Here is a 25,841-nt window from a genome sequence, read left to right as displayed (position 1 = left end):
TGGCTGAAAGGCCAGTGAGTGCTATGCTCAATTGCATATTACCCTTAGCAGGAATTATATTTGTGACCTCAGTTAAATTCTTCTCCTGTCAAGTTCTCACCGCCTTCAGTAGGAGCAAGACCAGCATCTTGTATGGTGTAGTGACCATGCACACACAATATTAAAGACTCCTTTCTAAAAGAGAAGGGAAAAATGAAGTGCAACAAGATAGGAATGAGTGTTTTGAGTAACAGATGGGAGTTGAACAGGGGAACAATGAATCAGATCAGTAATGCTGCTGATACTAGCCAAAAATGCTTAAAGCATACTGAAGGAAGATATTGACTCTACTTAAAGTAGTAAAGCCAGATAGATCTATCATTTGGGAAATGTTTTATCTTCATTTTCTCTTCATTGTTGAAATCTGCTGGGTTAAGTCCATTTGCAGTGAGGTTTACCTAGTGAAGGAATAGGCTGATTAGTTTGTAAGGCAGCATGCAAGCAAGGATCTTTTCTGTCTTCTCCAATTTGAAAGCCTCCAAAGACTTTTCAATAGAGAAGCCCAGGCATTAAACACTTACTGAGATGCTTGTAACTATAGCTGTATGTGGTTTTCTCTGGTGAGGGGCATGGGAGGGAAGCTGTGTATTTACTAGTGGTCTATTTCCAAAATTTTGCAGTATCACGTGCTGGTGTAAGTCTTGCTTGTAATGCTATTTGACCTGGCAGTAATGGGAGAGCAATCCTATCATGGGACAGCTCAGGTCTGGGGGCACCTTCTTGTTCAAGTAATTTCATTTGTTTCCACTTGGTATCTTAAGATCCTTTCATTAAGTCATATGAAGCATAAAGGGGAAAAATATACATTTTCCGCAAGTAATTTGCAGAGAGGTAGCACAGTACTGCAGCTTTGTGATGAAGAGTTTGGTCACTGTGGAACTCTTCTACTCATAGGTTGGTTGTTTCTATGTCACAACCACCTGGTGTACTTACAGTGCTACTGTTTGGACAGAGTAGCAGGATAGTATTTTCAAATGGGTTGGGATTATACTTTTTCTAGAAACAAGCTGTGCTTCTCTTATGCTCTGAAAGCCTTTTAACTCTTCCTATAGTCTTTGTCATTTTCAAAGAAGGTCAAAACATCTGGTTCAGCCTCTTTTTGTCTCTGATATTTGGCATTTCAAAAACTGTTTGTTTGTGAATGTTGGTTTTGAAAACATGCATACTTTGCCAGTGACTATTTTGAAAGTTTTGTATGTAGATGGACTCCATTTGCCCTCAAAGAAGAAGCTATCCTAAGGCCTTAATTGGTTGCTTCTTAGTTTTCACTGAAATCCTGGAAACTGCAAGTGAGGGCTTATCAGAACTAGTGTAATTTGCATGGGATCTGAATCAGTGTTAACTAAAAACACCTCCAAATCTTGGGATACTAATTTCATTTTTCTTCTGGTCTATTCCTGTCAGCTGTGTGCTGGCTGAGGAGGAATTAGATTTGTAATCTCTTATCAAAAATACTTGCAGTTTTGCAAACAAGTAAATAGATTTGGGGAGGAGGGGAGAGGAATTTATTAAACCATGTCTAGATGTAGTTGAAAAAAGAGCTTTGATAAAAACGCATAAAAAGTTGGCAAAGTAGTGACTCATCCAAACAGGCTTATTTTCATATATTAGCAGATCTGGACAGGATATTTTTTGGCCACTTAGCTTCAGCTCTCCCTTGACTGAGCAGTACTCTGAAGCCAGTGAGGATCTTCAGATCCCAATGCAGATTTGGGGGTGGGTGTTTGGAACTGCTTCTTTCACCCCCCTCTAAGGCTCTTCACACTTCTCTGGGTAAGTGGTCAACACCTAGTGAAGCCTCATGCGTTCCATGAAGCATGTTGTTGCAGTGAAGGAGTAAAACATTCCGTGTGCGGGTATTTTGGCTTTGAACTGCAGAAGTTTGATTAACAGCTGTCGTGCATGTGTACCTCCCACATGTTTTTACAGTGCATGGGACTTTTTCAGGGGGAATTTGGGGGGTTTGCTGCCCAGTGCTCTAAATCAAGGGAGAGACGTTGCCACGTAAGTCTGAAAACAGCATAACAGACATGATAGGCTTTATTGCTGCTTTTTTCTTTATCTTGATTCTTTTTTTGTTTGTTCTGCTAATGGTAGCAGGATCTGAATCCTGCTTTTGAACTTTGAAGAAAAGCTTTCCATTTCCTCCGGCTTATGTTGAGCACTTTAAGTAAGGAGTTGTCTGGTCCCCTACCAAAAAAAAGTAAAAATAAATAAGTAAATGGTTGTTCAACTGTAAGAAAAAGGTCTTTGAATAGAAGTGGTGACTTCTGCCTTGGCTTGACTGTGGAGTTAATGTGAGGACTTCATTAGTCAGTTGGACTTCATTAGTCAGGTGGAAAAAAAATCTGAAAAAGAAAGGATTTTCTGACTGGAAGTTGTCATGAAGAAAAGGCTTTGGGGATATGAAGGTTGTCTCTATTTCCCCTGTTCCAGTGCTTGGAGAGTCTGGTTAGCTTAATCTTTATTACATTTATTTTCACTTTGCTACACAGCATACATTTTAACCAACCCATTATCTTCTTTATTGTAACATACCTTTTGTGTGGTTACTTCTTTATTTGACCTAGTAATCTTAACCAGTCATCTATAAAAATAGCTTCTCGCTGTCTCCCATCCCATACCTTGCACTTAACCAAAAGTGTGTATCCACTGATTTTTTTTTTTTTTTTACCTTTTCCAGAGGGTTAAAGTACTGAATGGTAGGGGTCATGTTTGTGCAAGAAAACTTTTTAGCATTTTCATTATCACTGCAATTAATTATTTGCATTTAACAACCACAGTGGTTTGAGGTGTGAAGAGATTGATTTAAAAGTGACAACACTAGCCCATACTATAAGCTGAACTGTAGAATCTCTGACAGGAGAGCAGAAGCAGTGAGGTAATAATCTGCCAGGTTTGGTTTTATTTTTTCATAGTGATGTTATACTTAAAAAATGTAGCAACTTGTGATCCATCTTAAACTTCTGCTTAAATTAATGCAATCTATATACATTTAGAGTTTAGCTTCATGGAAATAATCTTCAGGATTGGGTTCTTCCCCCTTCACGATAGGCAGAATATCTTGAGATTTGTCCCTTTTTTGTTTTGGTTTTTTTTTTGCCTTTGAGATGAGCAGCCTGACATTTTCTCTAGTCAGTGACTGAACACATCTGACTTCTGTACTTCTGAGTACAGGTAACTAGGAACTAAATCCCAGACATGTTCCCATTAATTGTAAACCTAATGTAATCTTGGACTGTAGTGTTGCTGCTTTCTTGGTTACTAGTGGCCTTTTAAATGTTGCCAATGATACAAATTAAGTTTTGTAGTAGATAAAGCAAAAACTTGCTGTTTACCTTTATACTATCAAATGAATAAATTTCAAAGACTTTAATGGCATAAATTGCCTCTTGGGCATTTCCTGGTAGCTGGTGGTTAGTTGGCTCTGGTTCTACTAGGTGGTAATTAACTACCAGTAAGTGTCTGTCCAGAGATCATCATTACCTCTGAAACTGTTGTGAGAGTCTTGATTGCTTTCTACAAGGTTTCTCCTAAGTTAATGTCTTTACTGAGACAAATGCTATGGCTTTACTTAGTGCTGTTTGAGATGGCGGTAATGGCTTGTTGTGATAGAGAAATAAATTTTTCTCTGTCTCTCACATTTGTCTTACACTTGCACCTATGCAAGGTCCAAACAAATTCATTGCACTGGGAGGATTGCTTCCAGAGGGTTGATTAAACTTCTTTTGGAGGAGTGCAGAAAAACCAGCAAAAATCAGCTTTCTCTTTGTCTTCCACTGACTCATTGCTAATTGCAAGGAAAGAAAAAGGTAGTTTGGCTTCTATTGACTACATAATAAAGTAAGAAAGTAAAGCTCCAATCAGAAAGAAATCTATGATTATATAATAGCAGTAGCTATTATAAAATGTTTATTCCTTTGATTAGTAACAATTAAGAAATGGTATATTATAATCCCACTAATAACATTTCCTCACATATGCGGGGAGGGGGGACATGATGACACAGGACATGCAGATGTTGGTGGAAGGTCTGTTGGAGGGTACTCATTTTCAACAAGGACAAATGCTTGTGGAGGAAGCTAGAAATCTGCAAGCTTTCAGGTCCAACTTTGCTCTCTGCAGGTGCTATCTGTGACTTTTTTACAACGATGAAATGCATAACAGCTGTATACTTCAGTATTTTACCTATTATTATCCAGTGTGTGCTTTCAGTTAGACATTTGAAATTCAGTTTATAGAAGCTATTTGCAGACACAAGTTACCTAAAAAAGACTGCTACTTAAAAACTTACTGTATTATTCTTATACTGACATTGAATTACTTTGAGTGTGTTCCAACATATACAACAAAATGACATGTTGTCTTCTACTTTTCCACGTGCATCAACACAAAAAGTGCTAAACCAGTAAGGTTTTTTCAAAACTTCTTTTGAAATAAAGATCTCAACATAACTGATGATTACATAGAAAGTCTCTTTGGCCCTTGAGCACTTTAACTTTGCCTTGTCTGTGAAAGACACAACCAAGAGGTGGGCTTTCTGGCATCTTTCACAACTGGACATTTTTTGTCTTGGTTTAGTCTTTTCCTTGTAGATGAACATTGGCGTGCACAGGGAGGAATTCACTAGCTCTTTTTATCCTCTTAGTGGTGAACCATACAGAATTGCTTGCACAGTAGTTTCATTGGCTCATGTGTATTGCTGGACTGTTAGTTTGTGAGCTTTTGGCTCTTAAATCTGGATTTGGTTCCTGAGCCAGTTCACTATAAACTGAGGGGTGCCATGTGGGACAGGAAGAAATGGAGCGGGTAGAGAGAATGGTACAATTTTTGGCTGCAGAGCTGACTTCTGCTGTAAAGTGTGAATGGAACTATGTGCATATGAAATAAGGGAAAGATGTGTTTGGGATCAAATGTGAAGGCTGTAGTGCACTGCATGCAAGATGGTGATCACAAAAGCAAGCACTGCAGGCTTTTAGAAAAGGGGTAGGTTTTCTCTCTCTCCTGCCAGTTTTTGCCGCTACTGAGCACTCTTTACTGAAGTGCTTTACTTTGTCCTGTGCAATTATAAGAAGGCAGGAATCGGGGGGTTATTAGGAGTGGCTTTATAACTCTTTTTGCCAAGTAAGGGTAATTGAAGTTAACCTTTTAAACCCTCTGGGAAATCACTAGTTTGGATGAGAACTTTCTTTTATCAAAAGGGTTAGTTGGAAATGCAGAGCGATGTCTAATGTTCCTGCTAATGTTAAAGACAAAACTGACTAGAAACTGGATTTTTTTGTTGGTTTGGGTTAATGCTAAACTGAACCAATTTGAAATTACAAATAATCTGCAGTGACTGTTTAATTCTGCTATCTTAATTACTTTCTGTTCCGATGTGGATTCTGCAAACTAATTTACCTCGGTGCTCATATAAAAACAAGCTAAATCATCATACAAAATGACGCTGTGTAAACAACCTATGGAAGCAGAAAAGAATGGCCTTTGCTTGCAAAGATAACAGCAGTCTTTCAGGATTTTTTAAAAATAGAATAGGATTCCAGAACTGACTATAAATTGCTATGATGTGGAAATAGAAATTGTCTGGCAGTGCCTTAAAAGTGAAGAATTGTTTCCTCAAGAATTGTGATATTGACTGAGCGAACTGTTGGATTCTGCCTGTATTGCAAACACAGGCTGCATGCTAAACTACTGCTTTGCCACTAGTTCAGTTGTTATGCTGGCCAGGACACATGTTCAGTGGCAAAGGAAGGGAAATCTGGTTTTATTCTTCATTAGTTCTACATGCATGCATGTCCTTAACTACACTAATGCAAGTAAACCAGAATCTCATTCTAGTTTTTTCAGTTACTGTCAACCTGACTTATCCTTAAGGAAAGAAATTAAAGCAAATGCCGTATCATCGTGCTACCATTTTTATATGCTACCAATGTGCTACCACTTTTATGTTGCCTAAAATACCTGGATGACTTGTCTAACTATACTTTTCAGAGATGTGCATGGTTAATGAGATACGTGTTTTAACTTGAATTGTTCTTTTAAAATGTCTTCCTATGGTTCTAACAGCTATGATTAATAACAGGAGCTAACTCAACGCACCTTCTGGTAACCTATAACCCAAACAGGTCAGTGGATATGTGAATACACAGACCTAATCCCGATTTCTGCTAATTGCCGCTTGACTGTATTATCTCAGTCTCTTTTTCTCTTTTTCTTTAAATATTCTTTATCATGCATGCTTTTCTGATAATCAGTGTGAAATATTTAGTCATATGTAGGCACGGCAAGAGTTTGATGCTGTGTTTGAAGAATTAATAGTCAAGGGTGAAATTGTACAGTTTGTTTCAAATGGTAAGGCAGGCATGGAAAGTGGTGGAGCTGCTTATTGTACTTTAAATCTACAGAGCAGACATTGGTTGATGGTGAGCAAAAAAGACTATCAGCAAAAAAAGAAATTTTCAACAACAAAGCAAATTCTTGCTATGGCTTTACATCTTCTTTACGGTTACATTGGATAATTACCTTGTGAAGTGAGCCTGGATGCATCTAACTACAGCAGTATAGCCAAGGGAGTGTTTTCTAAGGGAGGTCTCTGATCAGCAGTATGCAGGAACCTTCACACTTCTGGGGCTGCCACGGAAGCAGACAAAAGCATGCCTCTGATCAGTAAGTGTAACATTGCAGTGCCTGCTGTCTTAAGAAAAAACTTGCTGTCAAGGAGAAGAGAAAACTACTGGTTTCTGTGCTGTTACCCTAGTATTCTTCCAAACGGAGTTGCGTGGAATGTGTGAGGAGATGAGGGAGTAGTGTAGTATGTGCACAGCCTGTGAAGTCTTGATGGCTCTCTGTTGTATCAGCATACCCTTGTGATCTTGGGGTAATTGTTACAGTGGGCTTTAATGACAGCTGTTGCCAAGTAAAATGTTAGTAGCTTGGAAGAAGAGAAAACAATGTGCCCTACCTGTAAGTATTCTACTTTACATGATGATGTCCTCTTAGCTTATGTGTTGGGGCTCTCTTGGATATGTTGTTTAAACAAAAAGAAAATAAATCACTTCAAGTGTTTTTCTGTCCCTTTTCTCAACAACTGGAACTCTAAAGGTTTAAAACTGTATTAAATGAATCCAAGCCTATTGTCCCTGGAAAGCAAAGTATGGAAAGCAAATGCCCTTCACATACTTGCAAGGAGAAAACTGACAGGCAGAACTCTGAAGATCATGGTCAAGACGTTTTTATACCAAGCTGCTTTATAATTTTCATTTCACTCTTTTTAGTTTATGTATCAACATGATTTTTGTAGCACTTGCTCTTCAACACTTCAGTAGAGCTTAAAGAACTAGGATACCATGTTTGTGGAGTGAAGAGGGAGTAATTTAGGGTTGGATTTGAAGAGATTATTATCTGATTTTTTTTTCTCTTCCTGAGAAGAGCTAAACAGTAGTAGCAAAGAGGCGACTTCTTTTCTGACTGATATAGAAAGGGATGTTAATGCTGTTGTTCCTGCTAACACAGGATATGGTTTAAAAAACAAACACACGCAAAACTACGTGGGAATCACAGACATAGGCTGCTCACTCAGGTGTGACCACAGGCTAGTAGTAAGGTAGGCAGGGCTTGAGATGAGTGCTCCAGACAAAATGGACACATGCAGACTTGGGACTGAATGATGCAGTGAAGTCACAGGGTTGGACAATTCTTCTGTCAGTTCTGTTTAAGGTGTTGGGGTGCTCTGGGAAAGAGGGGGAATAAAACTTTTGCTGTGATTAGCTACCTTCTACAGTCAAGTGAAGACATGAACAGGTAACTACAGTCAGTGAAGACATAAACAGGTTGATGCTCCTTGTATTCTCCTAATAATGTGTCTTACTTCCAGTTTGGATCAGTCTTTTCCGTGTAGTTAAGAGCATTAGTCAAAATAGGCTCATACAGGTACTGTTACTTTGGGAACACATGCTGTTCATCGACAGGGTCAAAAAGGACAGAACAGTGAGTTACCAGGAGGGAGAGCTACCTTCTCGTCTCCACTGGTATACCCATAAATGTTTTTGTCAAAGTTTCCTATATTCCATTTTGGCACTTGATGTGAAGACACCATCTCACACCTGCAGACCTTCATACCACAGGCTTTTTAATGAGACTTCAAGCAAGGATGCAGCTTGCCCTAACTGATTTGTGACAGGAAAGCTTTTTTTTCTTGCTAGGAGCCAAACACCAATCCCAGATTTATTTTTACATAGGTCATTATATAGCTGCCAAAGGATAACTTTTGATTAACAGTGATGAGAAGATAATTGGGACCATCTGACCCAGATGTGGTTGAACCTCGCAGCACCTTATCTTCCTCACTACTCTGTCCAAAACAAACATACCTTTCACCACTACCTCAAGGCATTTATAAATCCATCTGTACTTTGGATATGATGGTGTATCTTTTTAGATTGTGACCTCCAGGCTAATAATTCATAGTGGTAGTCTGCAGTCTTTCAGAATTGTCATTACTGTTACAGAAACATAAGCTAACATCATGTATCTCCCTTTACCCCAAAGAACTGACCAAAATGTTCTGACCTTGTTAAAACTACAGATGTGTCTCCTTGGAGATAATAACTCAATCTTTTGAGATTACTCTTTCCATATTTTTTTCCTTTGTGGCTAATTGCTACTCAACTTCAACAAATACAGAAAGGGCTTTCATTTTAAAGATTTCCTGCTTGTAATCATGGATGCTGCTTTCCTGTATTTAAAAAAAAAAACAAAAACCAAAAAACCCCCAAAACCCCGAAACTTTTGAAAAGCCAACTTCATTCCTTTTTAATTATTTTTCTCTATAAGGTCTTTTTCAGTGTCATAAACTACTTGGTGTTTCTCCTGAACTTCATTTCAACAGAGGATTAGTTTGGTTCACATGAATTGAGGCATAGTTTTGGTCATCCAGTGAGCTATAGAACACCTGTGAAGAAAATAAAGCATGATTTAAAGTAAAATGATTTGTTACCATGCCAATCCTGTTTTCCTTCCATGTGAGTGAAAGGGTCACAGTTTCTTTAGAAATGTGTGACTGAAAGAGACCACCTGAGTTTGAAAGTAATTTCTTGTTCTTCCCAATCCTCCTTCTGCAGTACAGACTATTGAGTAATAAAAGTTTACTCAAAGAAGTTTTGGAAAAGCATCAGTGGGAACAGATCCTCAAAACAGACATTTTGCATTTTCATATTCTCTAAAGTGGTGACTGACATCAACCTTGTTCAGTTTGCTTTTGTTGGTAATGCTATCATATAATCAAAAGATGAATTGTCTTTGGTTCTCCTTCCATTATCACTAGGAAACCCCTTTCTTCTTTGCTGGGTAAACTCCAAGGTGTGATGCAAATAGTTGCTTGGGATAGACAGGGATAATGTAGACTCCATGGGTTTCTCAAAGTGACATCTGAGAGTACAAGAATGGACTGATGTTGCAAAAAAGCTGTTGCCAGCAAAGAAAATTAGGTCTTTGTTTCTTTGGTTATCTTTTCTGTGCTCTTGAATTCTCAGCCCCATACCCTCTTTGAGGCTATTGGTTGAGTAGGGAGAAAGGGAGCACCTTACCATACTTTCACTCTTTCTTTATGTGCTTGCCCAACAATGTGTATATATTCTTTATGAACAGAATTTTACTCTGCAGCAGTGTGAGGCTGGCATACTCCTGTGCCCACTGGTACCGAGGAGCAGAACTGAAGCTGAGCAGTCTCAGGTTTGTTTGGTTTGGTGAAGCAACCAGCCTACTTAGGTTTGGTTTTAGTTCTTCTCTCCTCTTCCCACAGGAGAGTGGGATCTTCCCACCTACAAGAGCTAGAAATCTTATTCTTCTTTCTGTGCTTCCTCCCTACTATAGAGATTCTTGCATGTGCAGTGTTTATTTCCTCATGATCTGAGAATAATACAATCACCTGCATGATTTTACAAGTTTGGAGACACCAAACAGATTATGTAGCATGTTGTGTGTGTGTAAGTGGTCATCTTGGTTCACCTTGCTAAGAAATCTGGCCTCTGGAGAAGTCCTTTATTGTGGCATCTCTTAAAAGAAGCTTTTCCTTTCAGCTGCTTGTGGCCTACTTCTGGCATTTGCATGTGTGCATCTCCTCAGAGCCTTGTAGGAATAGAAATGACTTTTAATGCCTCTCTTGTTCTGCCTATTTCTGTTAACTAAAAAAAAAAAAGTAGTTTTTGTTATTTTGTTTCTTGACACAGTATGCTAGGCAGCCTAGGCAGCAATTTATACTGTAATCCCTACTAACAGATTCAATAAGGTTGGATTCCTTTCTTGTTGGCTTGACTGACTTCTCTCTATTTCTGTATCTTTTTGCATCTTAACATGTCAGGATCTCCTTCTACAAGTATGTACTGGAATTGGGGCTCCAGCCTACAAGGCTGCAGTGTGAGAACAAAGACGACTTTAGTATTTTCCTTGGGACTTCCATAAAATAAAATACATAAAACGTGTCCATTAAAATGTCTGGATTGATGAAGGAAAGAAAAAAAAAAAAAAAAAAAAAGCCTTTTCCTCCAGCAGTGGCTTGATTAATGGATTTATTGTTTGTACAGATTTTGTCAGGAAGCCATATGGCTTGAGGAAAACAAAGAGGAAGTGGCTGATGTTGAGAATCTGACTTAATGGGGGTCCCTAAGGACAGAACGTGGCTCTTATCCTTATTCCTTCCCACTCAGTTTGCAAAGTGGTCTGAGAAGAGCTTTAGTGCTTCAATAGAGCTAAAGATAATGCAGCTCTGTTTGAGTGGAAGTGTTGGTCCCTACTGCTGGATCAGCATCACAGCTACTCTGTTCTCAGGTTAAAAATCCACTATTCTTTGCCTGTTGTGTAAAGTATTCTGGAGTAGTTAACAAGGAACAGTAACTGAAATGTTTACTATTTGGCAGTTGATCAGTCTGCAACAGATGAAGACAACTTCAGCATCTTGTGGCTGAGCTCTCATAGTTTGGGGTGAGATGATATTACTCTCCTCTCTACGTCTTCATCCCCCAGCAAAAATTCAAGCATATCTCTGGATTAACTGAGTCACCATCTGTATCCTACAACCAGATTTACTTTCCTAATCTAATGTGTATATGGGGATTGATAAGTAACTGGAACTCAAGCACTGGTGATTTAGCCTGATGTGGTGGGTTAAATGAACGTTCAGCATTATCTATGACTGTTTGACTCTAGTTATGGCTACATGGTAAATAAATCTGAGTAGAGAATCTAAAGCAAAGTTTTATAATGTAACTGCAAGCGAATACATTAAGGATATTTAACAAGCACTTCCTTGTATGAAATTACAGCTTCTCAGCTGAGAGGCATGAACTCGCCAAAACATCACTTCACAAAAACATATTCTGACAACTTTGGAATTTAATGAATATTGGTTTGTGCACGACAGCTACATATTCAGCTGGTGTGGTAAAAATTATTTGATATGTGCCTGAGATCTCTGGAGCTCCTGAATGTCCTGTTTTGAATTTTTGGCCATAATGAAAGAAGTAATTACTCCTACAGGTCTTTGATGTGTAGTGTGTGTCATCTAGTGTTTTACAACAGGCCAGACCATTCTTTCCAGATCTTTAAGAGGTTTTTGTTGTTTTCTGGACCCTTATGACATGCTTACGCTGGAGTTGGTATTTATTGAATCTTGTCATATAGCTCTGACAGATACTAGGAGAAAAACAGTTTATCTTGACAAAATTCAATGGCTGGCAACAGTGGAGGAGGAGATGCTAAAAGACTAGAGGAAAGTCTTCCAGATTTAGATCTGTTCTTCTATGCTTCTGTCAAACTGTAAAGTTCCCATTTAGTGTTATGCATAATAGATATATTCCTTTAAAATACTATTCAGAAAGTCTTTGGTAGTGAAGGTTTAAAAATAAACACTTCTCTCATGTTCTTCTTGGCTTTGACAGAGTATTAGGTAATGTTTGTAAGTCTGTCACAATGATGCTGTTAAACATCATTGTAGTAAGCATCCCTTCCAAGCTGATTAATATTAGTCTTAATCAGCAGTTTGGGATTTGTTACCCTTTGCCTAGTTTGACTTGTTATGTGTGCATTGGCCGTGATTCACTACTGTAACAGAGTCAGGGTATGCAGTTTGAGAATGCTTGGAGGTTTTTACATCTGGAACACCTCCAGTTTGAGGATTATTTTCCTTAAAAAGAAAATTATGAAAGAAGAAGATTGTGAAATTATCTCTTATATTTACAATTTAGCAGTGGTAAATGCTCGTGACTACCTAATACAGTGCTTAGTTTTTCCAGATGTTCTGGAAAGCTGTTGAAATGTTGTTTATCACACTTAGTTATTTATAGCAGGAAATTGTCACACCAGGTATAAGATCTCACAAATTAAGTACAGTATTCCACATTTCTTTTGAACTAACTTTTAAAAAATAAAATAGTACTTGTATATAGCAGGCTGTTATATATCCATATCTATAGGTGTTAGGTGAACACTGTGTTTTTTCCAAAGCATTAAAGGGAAGAGGGAGAATAGGACGTTACCCTCGAGAAGGTAGTTTTACTAATGTATAATAATGTTTTCTTCTAGCAACTGACCTTGTCAGCAGTAGCAACTGACCTTGTCAGCAGAGTTGACACCCATGCCTGGAGTAGCAGGTTGTGCTAAACCCATGGCATAAGCAGACATCTCTGTCTACCTTCATCTGCAGGTAAGAAGTTACAACCAAAAAACTTCAAATAAGAGTTTTCCTTTTCCCTTCTGAAAGTACTTGCACATAAAGCATGCCAAGAATTCTAAAGCTTAAAGAACTTCATGCATACATATTTATCACTCCCTCTTTCTTCCTAAGGTTAGAAATCTGAGCAAGATCCCAGCTCTCCTGCTCTGTGCAACATCTGTTTTCTCAAAACAGTTGTGTTCTGGAGCAGACCTGCAATGGTCCTGCCAAGTTTCTCTCTCCTGTGATGATCCCCAAGTATATGCCCCCACCAGATGTGTAAGAGGGAGACCCAAGGCTAACTCTGCTGCTGAGGAGTGTGCCCTGAATGAGAGGAGACTCTTGTCCCTGGGTCCCCTAGTTGTCAGGCCTTCTTGGGCAGAAGCTCTCAGTGCCAGCAAGAGCTGGTAGGTGACTTGTAGGTCAGGCAATCAGCTGTGGCTGCACATGGGTTTGTTGGGGGCTGCAGGCTGCAGCTGCCTCTTGGGTTGTGCCATAGATGTGCTCTGAGCAGAGGGCTCCCACCCCGTTGGGTTTGATAGAGTTCTGGAGTGTATGGAGTCTTCAGTTCATTTGGAGAGGGGGACATATTCTTTTTTCTTCAAATAGAAGTTCTGCAGGAGAAGTACTGTGAGTACATAAAATACCCCCCATTCCACCCCCAACAACTCTGCAGTCCAACTGTTTCCCATTCTTAACGTGAGCATACATTTAAAACACAGTGCTGGTTATAAGGAGACATCCTCAGCTTGGCAAGTCAAGACGTTGCCAAAAATCCAGAAGAGATGTCAGGAAAAGAAAACAGTAGCAGATAATGTTTTTCCTGACAATGTGATTAATTTTTCATGTAGTGGAAATATCAGAACTTGGAATTAAACACTATAAAAATAGATACTGTCAGATTATGTATTGGTATTACTTTGATTTCCGAGTCCTCTGTTTTACGGTGTAAATGAAGTTAGTGAAGCAAGTGGGGGAAACTCACTCTTCCAGGAATGTGTTCTGGAGTCCATAAGCAGAATAAGCAGTTTATTCTCTGGCTTGTCACGGTTCATGGGCCTCACTTAAAGCTGATGTGTCTTACGTACATATATAAGCTTTTAAGTGGTAGACTTCTATACCAGTCACACCTCCTTCAGCATTTTCCTGTGTAGAATACCATTCTACAACGACTTCTATTGCAAATACAATATTTTGTAGTAGTATTCTATTGATAATTGAAGCAGGTGAGGGACCGGTATAACTAAACAGGACAAAATACTTTGTTTGCCAAAATGATAGCTTGTCTCATGGTTAAGTTCTGTGTGTCTGAAGTACAGGCAAGCATAAAGGTACAGCAGCTTTTTCTTACTACAGGAAAGGTGGAAGCATACCATCATTGGTGGTCCTTCCAGCCCTGTAAGGATAGGCAGTAATATTGCACGACTGTGAAAGTATTTACTTTCATTGTCTTTAATATAGTGTAGAATGTTAACTAGTAGAAATATGTATACACATATATAAAATGCACTCTGTATACTCTATAGGAGCTTTGCTGAAGTGTATAGGACAAGAGGAAATGGCCTCAAGTTGTGCCAGGGGAGATTTAGATTGGATATTAGGAAAAATTTCTTCACTAAAAGGGTTATCAAGCATTGGAACAGGCTGCCCAGGGAAGTGGTTGAGTCACCATCCCTGGAGGTATTTAAAAGATGTGTAGATGTGCTGCTTAGGGACATGGTTTAGTGGTGGACTTGGCAGTGTTAGGTTTATGGTTGGACTTGATGATCTTAAAGGTCTTTTCCAACCTAAATGGTTCTATGATTCTAGATATGTGTGTGTATGCATACATACATATGTACAGCATTAAAAATACTGTGTTGTCTTGGAGTCTATCTCTAGAGACTGGCACTGTCTGAAGTTGTCCTGTATTTGGGAGGTCTTTTTGGTTATTCATTAAAGTACTTTCAGTCGCACAGTCTAGGCATGTTACGTATCTCTTTAATATATAAATCAGTTGATCATTTCTAAAGCAGGCTTTTCCAGAGTATTAATTGCTACCCGCAACTGACACAACATGTTCTTGCTACAGAATGTGATGATTGTGTGGTGGAGTAGTACCACCAAAGAAGACAGTCCAGTTGACTGAAACAGCGTGCAGAATTTATAAAGACACTGGTCTCTTATTTTTCCTAGGTAGTGTTTAGCCAGAGTGTGGATACACACACACACTCTTGCATATATATGTATGTATGTTAACCTGTAACTCCAGGAAACTGAGAGTGTGGTGGTATTGATTCCGGTTTTCTTCTGCCAAGTTAAAATATTTAAGTATTTCTTGTGACTATTATTTGAGTAAATTCCTTTCAGTGGAGCAAGTCTGTGGCTAACTGCCAGGTGACTAAGTGTCACTCCTCTATTTGTCACTTTGAAATAAGCCATGTGAGTTATGCTCTCTGAATGATTTTATTGTATGAGAACAGGAGGTATATGCCTGCTGAAAATTTGTCAAGATGGTGCTTGCCCATCCTCACATGGGGAGAGTTATTTATTTACCTTCATTTGTTTTGAATAAACCAAATTTTTTCTTCATAAACATCACTCATCTAACTTGTTATTATGTGACTTCTGTTTGCTGTCTATTTTGGGGCACAAGACAAAGGGTCAGCTTGTAGTATGTGGCTTAATAAAACACTTCTTCCAGGCTGAAATCATGGAGTTGTAATAGATTTCTGTACTTAAAAAAAAAAAAAAAAAAATCCACTTTTATTCAGTGTTGATCAATAAATAAAATGACAGAAGAAAAATAACATTATACCCATATATAAATCTGTGGTTCCCACAAGCTTTGGTTAGTCTTTGCAGTCTGGTTCCCTCACCTCAGAGAGAAGGCAGTAGAACTAGAAAATGCTTAGAGGAGGACAGTAAGGGTGATGAGAGATAGGAGCAATTTAGCAAGGTAGGACTTTTCAGTCCAAAAGAAAGGCACCTTAATGTAGTGAGGGGAGCCTACAAAATCATGAATGAGATGAAGGCAAGCAGTACTTAATTTATTCATTCTGGCAGCATAAGAACCAGTAGACATCAAATTAAGCTAATAGGAACCAAGTTCAGAACAAACAAAAAGCATACCACAAGAATTAGATTTGTGGAACTCCTTGCCGTGATGCTGTGGAGACTGAAGAGTGGAAGAGAAATCCAGCTGAGGCTAATAAATACAAATCATACCTGTGAGTACAGGAGCTGGGACCAGTTGGAAGCCAACAGGGCTTTCAGGAGGACTATAAAGTACTCTTGCAGCCTTTTTCTTCCCTAGGCATTTGTTATGACTCCTTGTTCCTTTTATTTTTATGGGTTAGGAATATTAATGTCCAATATGTTGCTTGTCTTCTAGCTTACTGAGGAAAGGTCTCAATCTTTTCCACAGCGCATCAGTCAAGGTTTCAGGTCCTGCTCCATGTTCCTCCAGAGGGCCACTACCCTCCTCACTTCTGTAGTTGCTTCATGAAAGTCATGTAGGACAGCTTGCTTTCTTGTGGTGAGATTTTGTAGTTGTGCAAACTGTTTCCTTTTGAATGTCATAGTCGCAGTAGCAACTGCCTTTGAACTGTTTACTAGCAAAGGTAAGCTGCTGCTAGTCAGAAAAAATGTGGTTTATATCACCAGATGGTGAAAAATCTTAGTCACCCTCAAGGGTGATGGATTTTTCTGTCAGGGGCTTCAAAGATCCACTGTGCAAGGTCAGTATCAGTGACCTGCTTAGAGTGATGAATCCCTGTTGGAGACAGATTTACAGGGCTGGATTGACATTTGGTCTTGGCCCAGTATGCCTCTTCTTACAGTCTTCAGGTGTTGTAGATTCTCTGAAATTGTCTTTACAGCTTAGAAAAGTAGTAGTTCAGGACAAGGTTCTTTGTGAATAGTAGGTGGTCCAGGACCCCTACACTTCATGAAACTTTTTCAATTGATAAATCAGAATTTTAGTCCATGTCTCCAGTTGATTTCAACAGAGGAGTGACTTTCTTTGAGAAACTTTTTCTTCTACAACTTTAAATATGGAAAGTGGACAAAAATTGACCTGTTTGATAATTATAGACTTATTTTTTCTTTAAAGTTAAGTGTAGGTCTCTAAATTGATTTAACTCGCACAAAATCTTAAAATACAGTTGACAAAAACCTGTGTTTTGAGAGACACTTTGGAGGCTTTCACCAGTAGCACACTGCTTTTTTTTTTTTTTTTGAGTAATAATTTCTTGCTGGATCAGGAGCATAGTGTATAGTACTGCTTTCCTGAGCTGCCTTTTCCCTTCCATTTGAATGACCTGCAAAAGTCTTCTAGCTGGTTACCACTTTATGTGGTTTCCAAACACAGAAAGGGAGATATTACATTCTCTGGGAAGCTTAAGCAACAAACCCAGATTTTGTTGGTGTTTGAGCATTGAGACTTCATTTGTATCCTCCAACTGTGAGTAACTGCCAGAGTGTTTTGTGGCCTGCGTTGTGCATGAAGTAGATGTCTTTAACCCTCCTGAGCCAAGAGATACTTGTGCTACTGGCTGGACTCAAAAACCTCAGTGTGCTGCCTTCCAGAACCATATTTCTGCCATGTAAGCTGAGTGGATTTTCTTTTTTATCTGAATGCTGTGGGTCATGAATCAGAAAATACCTCATTGATCGATCTTGCTGTGATTTCCACCCACCCCACCCCCCAAATCTTTGCTGCTGGTATCTACTGAAAGGAATGAAGAGATGGGACAAGTTCCCAGGTGCTCTCTAAAAGGATCTCTGGGTCAGGTAGAGTTTTTCTGACAGGCCAGGAAGTTCTGGTTGAGGTGAGAAATAATCTTAAAGGAAACATGCTGCCTCTTGCATTTTCACTGCTTTTTGCTTGCACTTTTAATCTTACTGTGTATATACCTTTCTCATACTGTCTTTGAGTCAGTACAGAAAAAAACCCGAGCTTGCTTTGACAATGTTATCACTGGGATCCTTGAATTCTGCTGCATTCTTTGGATTACAAGAAATGCTTTTCATCTCTTCTGTCTCTCCATTCCCCACTACGAGTTGGACGCTGCACAATGTACCTCTTGTTCCCTTGCTATCTGTGTTGCAGCTCTTTAATGACCTTGCACTTGTTCAGACTGGTGGGATAGCATAGCTGAAGTTGACGATACCATGACGTGTGCATCTGTTTCTTTTCTTTTCCTCACTTGTTCACATTTTTATTACATATAGCTTTTTGATGTTCCTTCCCCTTCTTATTGTCCTATGTAACTTTGTCCTTGCATAAAACTCAGATCTTGTAAACAAATCATTTAGATCTGGATATATCTGTAGCAACTGTACTTCAAGTTTCTGAAATGCATTTAAAGTTGAATACTATGACTGTGTTTCTGAGGAAATATACTGGTCTTATGTTTAAAAAAATAGTAATTCTGCCAGTGGTTTTTCAGAATTGGGATTCATCATTTTCTTGCCAACTGAGGGCAAGCTGAAAATGGAATGTAAGTGGAGACAGTACGTCTGGAAACAAGGACAGAACTATTGATAATAAATGACGGGGAAGGTGGTGTGTAGAAATGCCACTTGTGTGAAGAGACAGGAAAGCCTAGCTGTTCTGCTTCAAAAATGTTTGAGTAGTTCTTTGCTACGTGGGACATGGGTCACCGCATCCAAGCCCTTGGTGTTGCAGGCAAACCGTTTCATACTTTTGTTCATTAATTCATTGAGCTTTGGCAAGGTTTGCATCCTCTCACTGCTGCACTTGCTGGCTAGGCTTTTTCTGTAGAGCAGTGAAAAGAATGGGATCATGTGTTTCCTGTGGACTCAAAATTTAAAGCTAGCCTGACTGACCTTTTTGAGGTCATAGTTTGGTTTTTATTGATTTATTGATCACTAGAGAATTCTTCAATATTCTACTATTTGTAGTAGCAAGATGTAGAAGACCTCAACGGATGGGTGTTTAACGATACATAGTCATTAAACACTTGAGAGGAAAAAATATGTGCATAGTACCCAACTTCTAACAACAGCTCCAAGTTTTTTGACTTGATGTTTGCGTAGCAGTAACTAAAAATTTAGTTTTCCCAGCCTGCAACTGCAAAGGTGGTATTGATTGTTGCACTAATTGGAATGCACATTAGTAATTTCTCTCTCTGGCAGGAAAGAAACTGCTTTTTGAGGCATGTCATTCTGATACAATCTTGTTTCTTTTTTCCATTAAGGTTTGGCAATTCTGTAGACTGCTTCCTGCAAAGGATAGTTTTGCAATGTTTAAAAATGAGAATTTCTAGGCTTTAAAGAAATTAAAAGTTTACCTTTTGAGTTTTAGTTATTAAGGAAACCTGCTGTAGTAATTGATATCTTGAAGTGAGGTAGGAAAAAAGAGCAGCTAAATGGAGTCAAATTTAAAGTCTATCTCATTTGTCGAATCTCCAGAAATCTCACAAATACCTTTGAGTTAATATTCAGCTCATTCATCACTAAATAGGAAGAGGAACATGGATGCCTGTCTTCATTCTTTAAGTCTAGCTTTGTACTCTTAAAAGTAATTTCAGATTTCTTTTGTATAACCTTTCCCAGCTCTGAGTAGACTTCTAATTGAAGTCTTACAACTTCTCCAGGAAGCTGTAGAACCACACTGCTTGTCACAGAGCTGGCCAAGCCTGACACTTGTCACCTGTAACAGGATTAGTACATTTTGGACAAAGCACCCCTTTAAATTTCATATAGCAAGGCTTTGTTTCGTCACAAAAAACGACTGAAGGCCCATGTGCTTTCAAACAAAACCAGAAGGTTAAGATTCCAGATTGCTTCTAAAAACAAGTATTCTGTGGTTCTATGTCTCTCTTTGTGCTGGGTGATGAATTATTATTTTGAGTGGTCTTTTTCAGTTTACCAGCAAAGTCCTTTTCAAAATAGAAAAATTAAAAATTAAGGCATTTTACCACCACCACTGCATCCCCCCCCCCCCCCCTTTTTTTTTTTCAGCTATTTGTTTCATTCCCAGGCTTTCCCATCAAGCTGGATTATTAGGAAGGAAGGGAAGCAAAGTGTTAGGTTGCCAGAACTCATTGCATTGTATTTTTGTTTAATGGATCAGTGGTGAGCACACTTCTAAATAAGGTTCAAGCGTTTTTCTCTGGAAGTAGTGCTCTTCCGTAAGTTTTTAACTTGGTTTAGAAATGTAAGACTTCAGAAATGCACTTGATTTTGAGAGGCTTAGACAGCTATAATAGTAATTGAAGAGAAAATTCCGTTAATGCTTTTCCTGTAGCACAAACAAATTGTTTTGTTGGTCAGCTCTGGTCAAATAATTATATAAGCATCAGAAGACTTGCATCTGAAGTAGATGCACAGTCAGGAAGCTGAAACATGTTGTTCTGCTGAGGGCCCTGTAAGGATGAAGCTTATTTACCATTTTTAAGTATTTCCAAGTATAATCTAAAATAGGTGGGAGAAGCTTGCCAGACTTCTAAATATAGAAACAAAGGCTTTATTCAAGAAATTTAATGTAGCGATTAATATGGCCTTGGCATTTCAGTGTAACCAGTGATGATGATGATTTTTTCAGATCGGATGTCTTGGAAAAATGGGAGTTGTTCAGTTTTGGAGGTAGGCAATGCTGTGGCAGTAGCTTGTTTCCCAGCTAGCTGTAAAAACTGTGTGCAGCACGTTGGGCCTGTGCATCTTCTCCCTTCCACACAATTGCACTCTCCATTCCTTTCTTTGGAATAAAAGTCATGGCATACAAGCGAATGTGAGAACCATGAGATATATTAAAGTATACCTCTTGTTGACTTGTGGTGTCAGCTTACTTCTCTACTCACTCTCTCAGTAAACCTGTATGATTTTCTTGACTTCAGTATGTGAGCCATATTAAAGGTGAAGCACTGCTCATACTTCCCTGTTGCTGAAAGCACTCTGGCAGTCCATGTCTAAAGCATGTGTAGGCTACGTTCTGCCATGCCATACATTAGTGATGCATTCATCACTATGATTTGCTGGCCAATATGCTTGTATGTGCTCTAGCTGAGCTCCTGATTTTGTGTATATGTAGACAGTGCAAGCTGGAGGTACAAATAAATGTACATGGTAGTACAGAATCTCAAACTCAGGTGTGACAAAAATGCCTTTGCAAATCTGTTGAGTATCTTTACATGCTTTATGTGCATGTTAACAGGGTCATTTCAGCCACGTGAGAAGTATCTTTGCCAAACGTAGTGTTATCAGAGATTTTTGCAAGGGTTTGTGTGATTTATTTATTGATTCTGAAAAACAACATGATGTGGGAGTCCTTGTCAGATAAAGTCATAAACCTTTGCCTACTATTCAGAACATGCAAGCTACGTAATCCCCTCTCCCCTACAGGTACTTTTCTCACCTTTTTCACATAATCATACAAAGTATTGGTTTGAAGGGTCCTTGAGAGGTCATGTAGTCCAACATTCTACTTAAACAGAACCATCACCAACACAGTACAAAGTCAGCTGTGGATTTGGTCTGTCCATGTCTTGAAAACCTACAGAGGTAGAAGTTTTTGCAACCAGCCTGGCTAGCCTGTTCCAGGGCTGCCCTACCCTCCCAGGAAAGTTTTTCCTAATATCCATTTTGAATCTCCATGCTATCCCTGGTCTTCAGAGCTCTTTGGATGCTGGTTGGAATGCTCTGTTCTCCCACCCTAGCGTGCTGGGGTCCTGGGGGAGTTAGTACTCTCTTAACTTCCAAACAAAATATCTTAAGACACTTCTCTCAACAGAGTAATGACTAAACAAAAATACTTGAAGTAGTACTGATAACCTAGCTTCTGTTGAATATGTATAATGAAGGCTTTTTGGTAAGATTTAAGACTATTTCACATCTTGGTGTTGAAATCTACTTAATTTGGTGAGGAAGAGAAATTGCCTTTCCTTGTTTATTTTGTATCTGAAAGACTAACCTTGTAGTAAAAAGTACAGTGGTTTTATTAGAAGAAAACAAAGGATAAAGACATCAGCAGCGTATTGTGTAGTTGACAGTCTCTAGTTCAATCTCTTCAATATACCCTTAAAGAGTTTCTTTAGAGGGTTGGGGGTTTTGGGGGGGGGTAAGGGGTGGGGAGTGAATCTTTGCTGTCTTCATAGCTAAAGAACCTCATATTTTCTTCACTGAAGCATAGCTGTATAAAATATAAAACTTAAACGTGAATGCAGGGAACCCTGAGAAAAATAACTTTTAAGTAGCAGTAGTTTCTGTCTCACAGCTTGTGTGGTCTGAGGAGAAAATACAGATTTCTGTGAGTAACATATTAAACTTTCCATTTTCAATTCCATAGTGGCTATATAAGTCTTACCCTACGTGCAGTTGATGCAAAAGCTATGGCTGAACTGGAAAGAGAACTTTATCTAGAAAATATAGGTGGTAATACAGTTTTATAGTAGAATCTCAAATGCCTTTACTTTCCTGGCAGATGTGTCAAAAGTACCTACAGAATTACTTAAATCACCAACTTCTCTTTGCTATCTCAGTGCCAGTAACATGTTATGGAAGTTCTTTACAGGTAAAGAAAAATAGAAGTTTTAAAATAACATGGAAAAGGACCTGTATGTCATAGTCTATCACAAGTGGTTTAGATTATCTTTTTACTGTGACATGTAAAGTATATTCTGTTAGAGGTTCTAAACTGAATCCATCATGGTTGGTTTTTTTTTTTCTTACCTCAGTTCTGAGATATGCATAGCATTGGTAAAACATGTTCTTGAGCTGAAGTAGACCCCTTTGCAGGGGTATAAAAACGGTATAAATGGGTATAAAGACATGTGCAGACATTATAATAGCATAACCTTTTCCTAGGTATACCAGTAGTGCTTTACCTGGTAAGTTTGCACAGAAACTTAGGAACATTGAGAAAAAGTGCTTATTAGTCAAATGGATGTGGTATCCTCTCACTTGAAAGCTTTTAGGAATATACAAGATGGTATGAGTTTGTTTAGTGGGGTTTTTTTGGTGTTTTTTTTAAATAAAGGGGAGTAAAGTAGCAATAGTTTCTCTTAAAGAGTGTTTCTAAAAACACAGAGGTAGACTGGGGCTTGAGCTGTGTATATGTCTTGGTAAGCTTGGGCAAGTGTTTCTGATGCTGAATTCTCTAGTTTTTAAGCTAGGAAGATTTGAGCATCGCAGTGTTCCCTTAACAGTTCTGGTTGGTTTTCATTATGTTCACGATTTAACGGAACTTGTGTGTCTCAATACTTTATCCCGTATTCTGCGCTTGCTGACATCTGACATTTGGCCTACTTGGATTGATTCCTCCATTAAGCGAGAGGAAGGTTGTGCCTGTTTGACAGTTTAGACGATAAGCTCCATTGGCAGTGATTTGTGCTAAACTGGATTTGAATTGAATTAAGGTTTCCTATTTTTAATTAGGCTTTACATTATGTCTTACAGTTTTGCATTTTCTTCAGCTTTCTCTTGCTGCAATGAGTAAATACCTGTGTGTAATTACTCATTATGGCCTGTTAGCTGATTTTTATGTTCTCTCAGGAGTCATGCAGGGGACTTGGAGTGTGGGGTTTGGGGGTTTTTTGAGTGCCAGTGCTGGCTAAATATTAAGACTGTAGGTTGACCTCTGCAAGAGATTTCCTGTAGTCTCTACACAAGTATTGCCGTAGGCCAATTTTAAGGATCTCGGAGCCTGAAGCTCAGTCTACACCTTCACTGGTGCAATTTTAGTCTCTTTCCACATGTTCTTGCAATGAGCTGGTGCTAATGCCACAGGACATAAGTAGGTTAAGAAAGTTTTGTGCATATTTCATAAGCTCTTTAACAAAAATTTCTTCATGCCTGACTATTTCAAAAGTTTTAGGGGGAATCTGTTGTCTTCCAGTGAGTGTGGAAATAACTTTGTTCTGTGGTAGACAGCTTCCATTTGAGAAAACCAGTGCTCTCTACCACGGTGTTTGGGCCAAGGCAACATCTGTGGCACCTCTGTCTGACAGAGACAACTTCAAGGTTAAAACTAACTATAGATTAGATAACTAGGGTTGAGCTTCAAGGCAAAATCCTGTTTCATGAAGTACTTGAAGGGCAACTTGACCTCTGCAAGCAAGTTTAAAAAAAAAAAAAAAAAAGGATTGGAGCCTGAACATTATCTACCAGTTATATTGTACTGGACTCTGTTTCCTCTGATCTTGCAACATCACAAGGAGAAGTGTGGAAAGCAAGAAATCCTAGTCGTTATCCATTAGCATAACAGGACGGAGGTTTAACTGTTCTGACTGCTCCCTGGATGCTGAAATCAGAACTTAATAACAGTTTGTGGTGCTGATTAATTAGAACAGTCAATCTTACTTGATCCATGACTTAAAAGTTGCTTCAGGTAAGCTAAACACTGACTGTTTAACTTCCTGGTTAATATGCATGTGTTTGTATTAACCTGCCCTTATATGTTGACAGGTGATAAGAATCATAGAGCAATTTAGGATGGAGAGAACTTCTGAGACTGGACTAGATGATCCAGCACTTGTCCAAAGCATGTCCTAAAATGAAGCTGAAACACTGTTGTTTTGCAGTGTTCTTTCTTCAAAATTTGCTGTCCCTGCACTGTATTAAAATACTGAAAATCTAAAAGATTATCAGTGAATTACATTTTCAGTTTATTGTTTAGTATGAAGGTGTGTCTGTCTTCAGGCTTTCTTTCCTCCCTTGGGTTAATGCTTTCAGAATACTAAATGATTGTGAGGTTTGGGTTTTTAGTTTGTTTTTTTTTTTTTATAAAAGCTTAACTTTCCTTTTTTTCCTGTTATTGAATAGCTGATGCAGGGATATACATCTAGTCCTGTTTTTAGTCGCTGTTGATCTTTTAGAGTGTTTGAGAGATGGCTTTTGTGTTTCACCCTCTGAAAGTTAATCTAATATTCACCTGGTGGTACTGTACTGGAGACCCTGATGCATACTTTTCTCTCTGTGCCTTGGGAAACCTACAGTGTGAGCTGCTTGAGTTCTCGTCTTTGCTGCCAGGACTGTGTACGCGTTTCTATGAAAAGATTTTTTTTAATCCAAACTCTGTAAGCAGTATTAAGAACTGAAAATTGTTCCATACCATAAGAATGCCTTTAATTACCAGATTTGTAGAGCTAAAATCTCTCTTGCTTTTTCCGCGGTCTCATGTACATTGGGGTTTTTTTTGGCTTCATGACAACAAGAGGAAGGATACATGCCGTCATCTACCATAATACTTATCTGAAAGTAAAAGATGGGGTTTGAGGCCCTTCAAGCAAAAAAAAGGCTAGAACCCTGCTCTCCCGCTTCAGGGGTAAATGCTCTGAGCTACTCATGTAGTCTCCTCCTTGTCCCTGGTCTAGTATTCAAACCCAAAGGACAGAATTAGGTACTAAAATTCCTGAGAAGGACTTTGAGCTGTGAATGTTCCCCATCCTTACCCAGCCTGACTGAAGAGCTTGAACACGAGAGATGCGTTTGCAGGTGCATCTGCCTTGGGGGTCGGGGGGGCCTTTGGGCACACTGATACTCGGTGGCTGTCCTTTTGCTGCACTGGGTAGGGAGATCTGGTGCTGCAGGTTTTATGAAGTCCATTCCTGGAGCCAGGAAGGAATGTAGCAATGTCTAGTGTGCCTGTAAGGAAGTCTTCCTCTTGGTCTGTCTTGGTACCAGAGGATGTAACCCTGCAGAGTCGCTTCCAGTCAATGTCATTCATTGCTGTCTTAAATACTGCTTTCTAAAGCTTTCCTGTCCGTCCTGGAAGTTGAAGTGCTATCAACTGGAGTTTGGTTTCAAGCTTGAAACCATGCTGCTCAGATATCTGTTCTGACACTGCTACTCTAAATAATACTCTTCAAAGTGCTCAGACAGCAGTGTATTTGTTTTGATGTGAAGGTAAGAACTCATACCCCCATCTGCTTTTGCATTTCTGCAAGTGTAATATTTGAGGAGTGATGGCATGTGGAAGAAAGCATTAGAACTCAGGCAGGGCTAGTATCTGATCTTTTTTCCTGCAGGTTTTCTTGGCATGTTTATCCTTAAAAGTATGTTTTGACAGAGCACAGCAGTTATTGTGCAGCTGACAGTGGATTACAATATTGTTTGTTTAGGATTCAGAAGTCTAGTATTAGATTGCTTCTTG

General features: G+C 38.9%; 1 protein-coding gene across 4 annotated transcripts in view; it reads left to right on the top strand.

Annotated features, from left to right (window-relative positions):
* The window catches only part of RASSF8 (Ras association domain family member 8), a 90,467-nt gene that overhangs the window by 28,771 nt on the left and 35,855 nt on the right, over positions 1-25,841 (top strand). For 3 of the 4 annotated variants that reach the window (XM_052789738.1, XM_052789740.1, XM_052789742.1), the window contains exon 2: positions 12,638-12,736. The gene's annotated coding sequence lies outside the window, so the exon portion shown is untranslated. Of the gene's footprint in view, positions 1-12,634; positions 12,737-25,841 lie in introns of all 4 variants that reach the window. The other variant, XM_052789739.1, reaches the window with a different exon arrangement.

This window comes from Harpia harpyja, chromosome 6, assembly GCF_026419915.1.
Source record: "Harpia harpyja isolate bHarHar1 chromosome 6, bHarHar1 primary haplotype, whole genome shotgun sequence".
NCBI lineage: Eukaryota > Metazoa > Chordata > Aves > Accipitriformes > Accipitridae > Harpia > Harpia harpyja.
The sequence above is the reverse complement of the archived record's forward strand: the minus strand, read 5'-3'. Positions and strand labels throughout refer to the sequence as shown.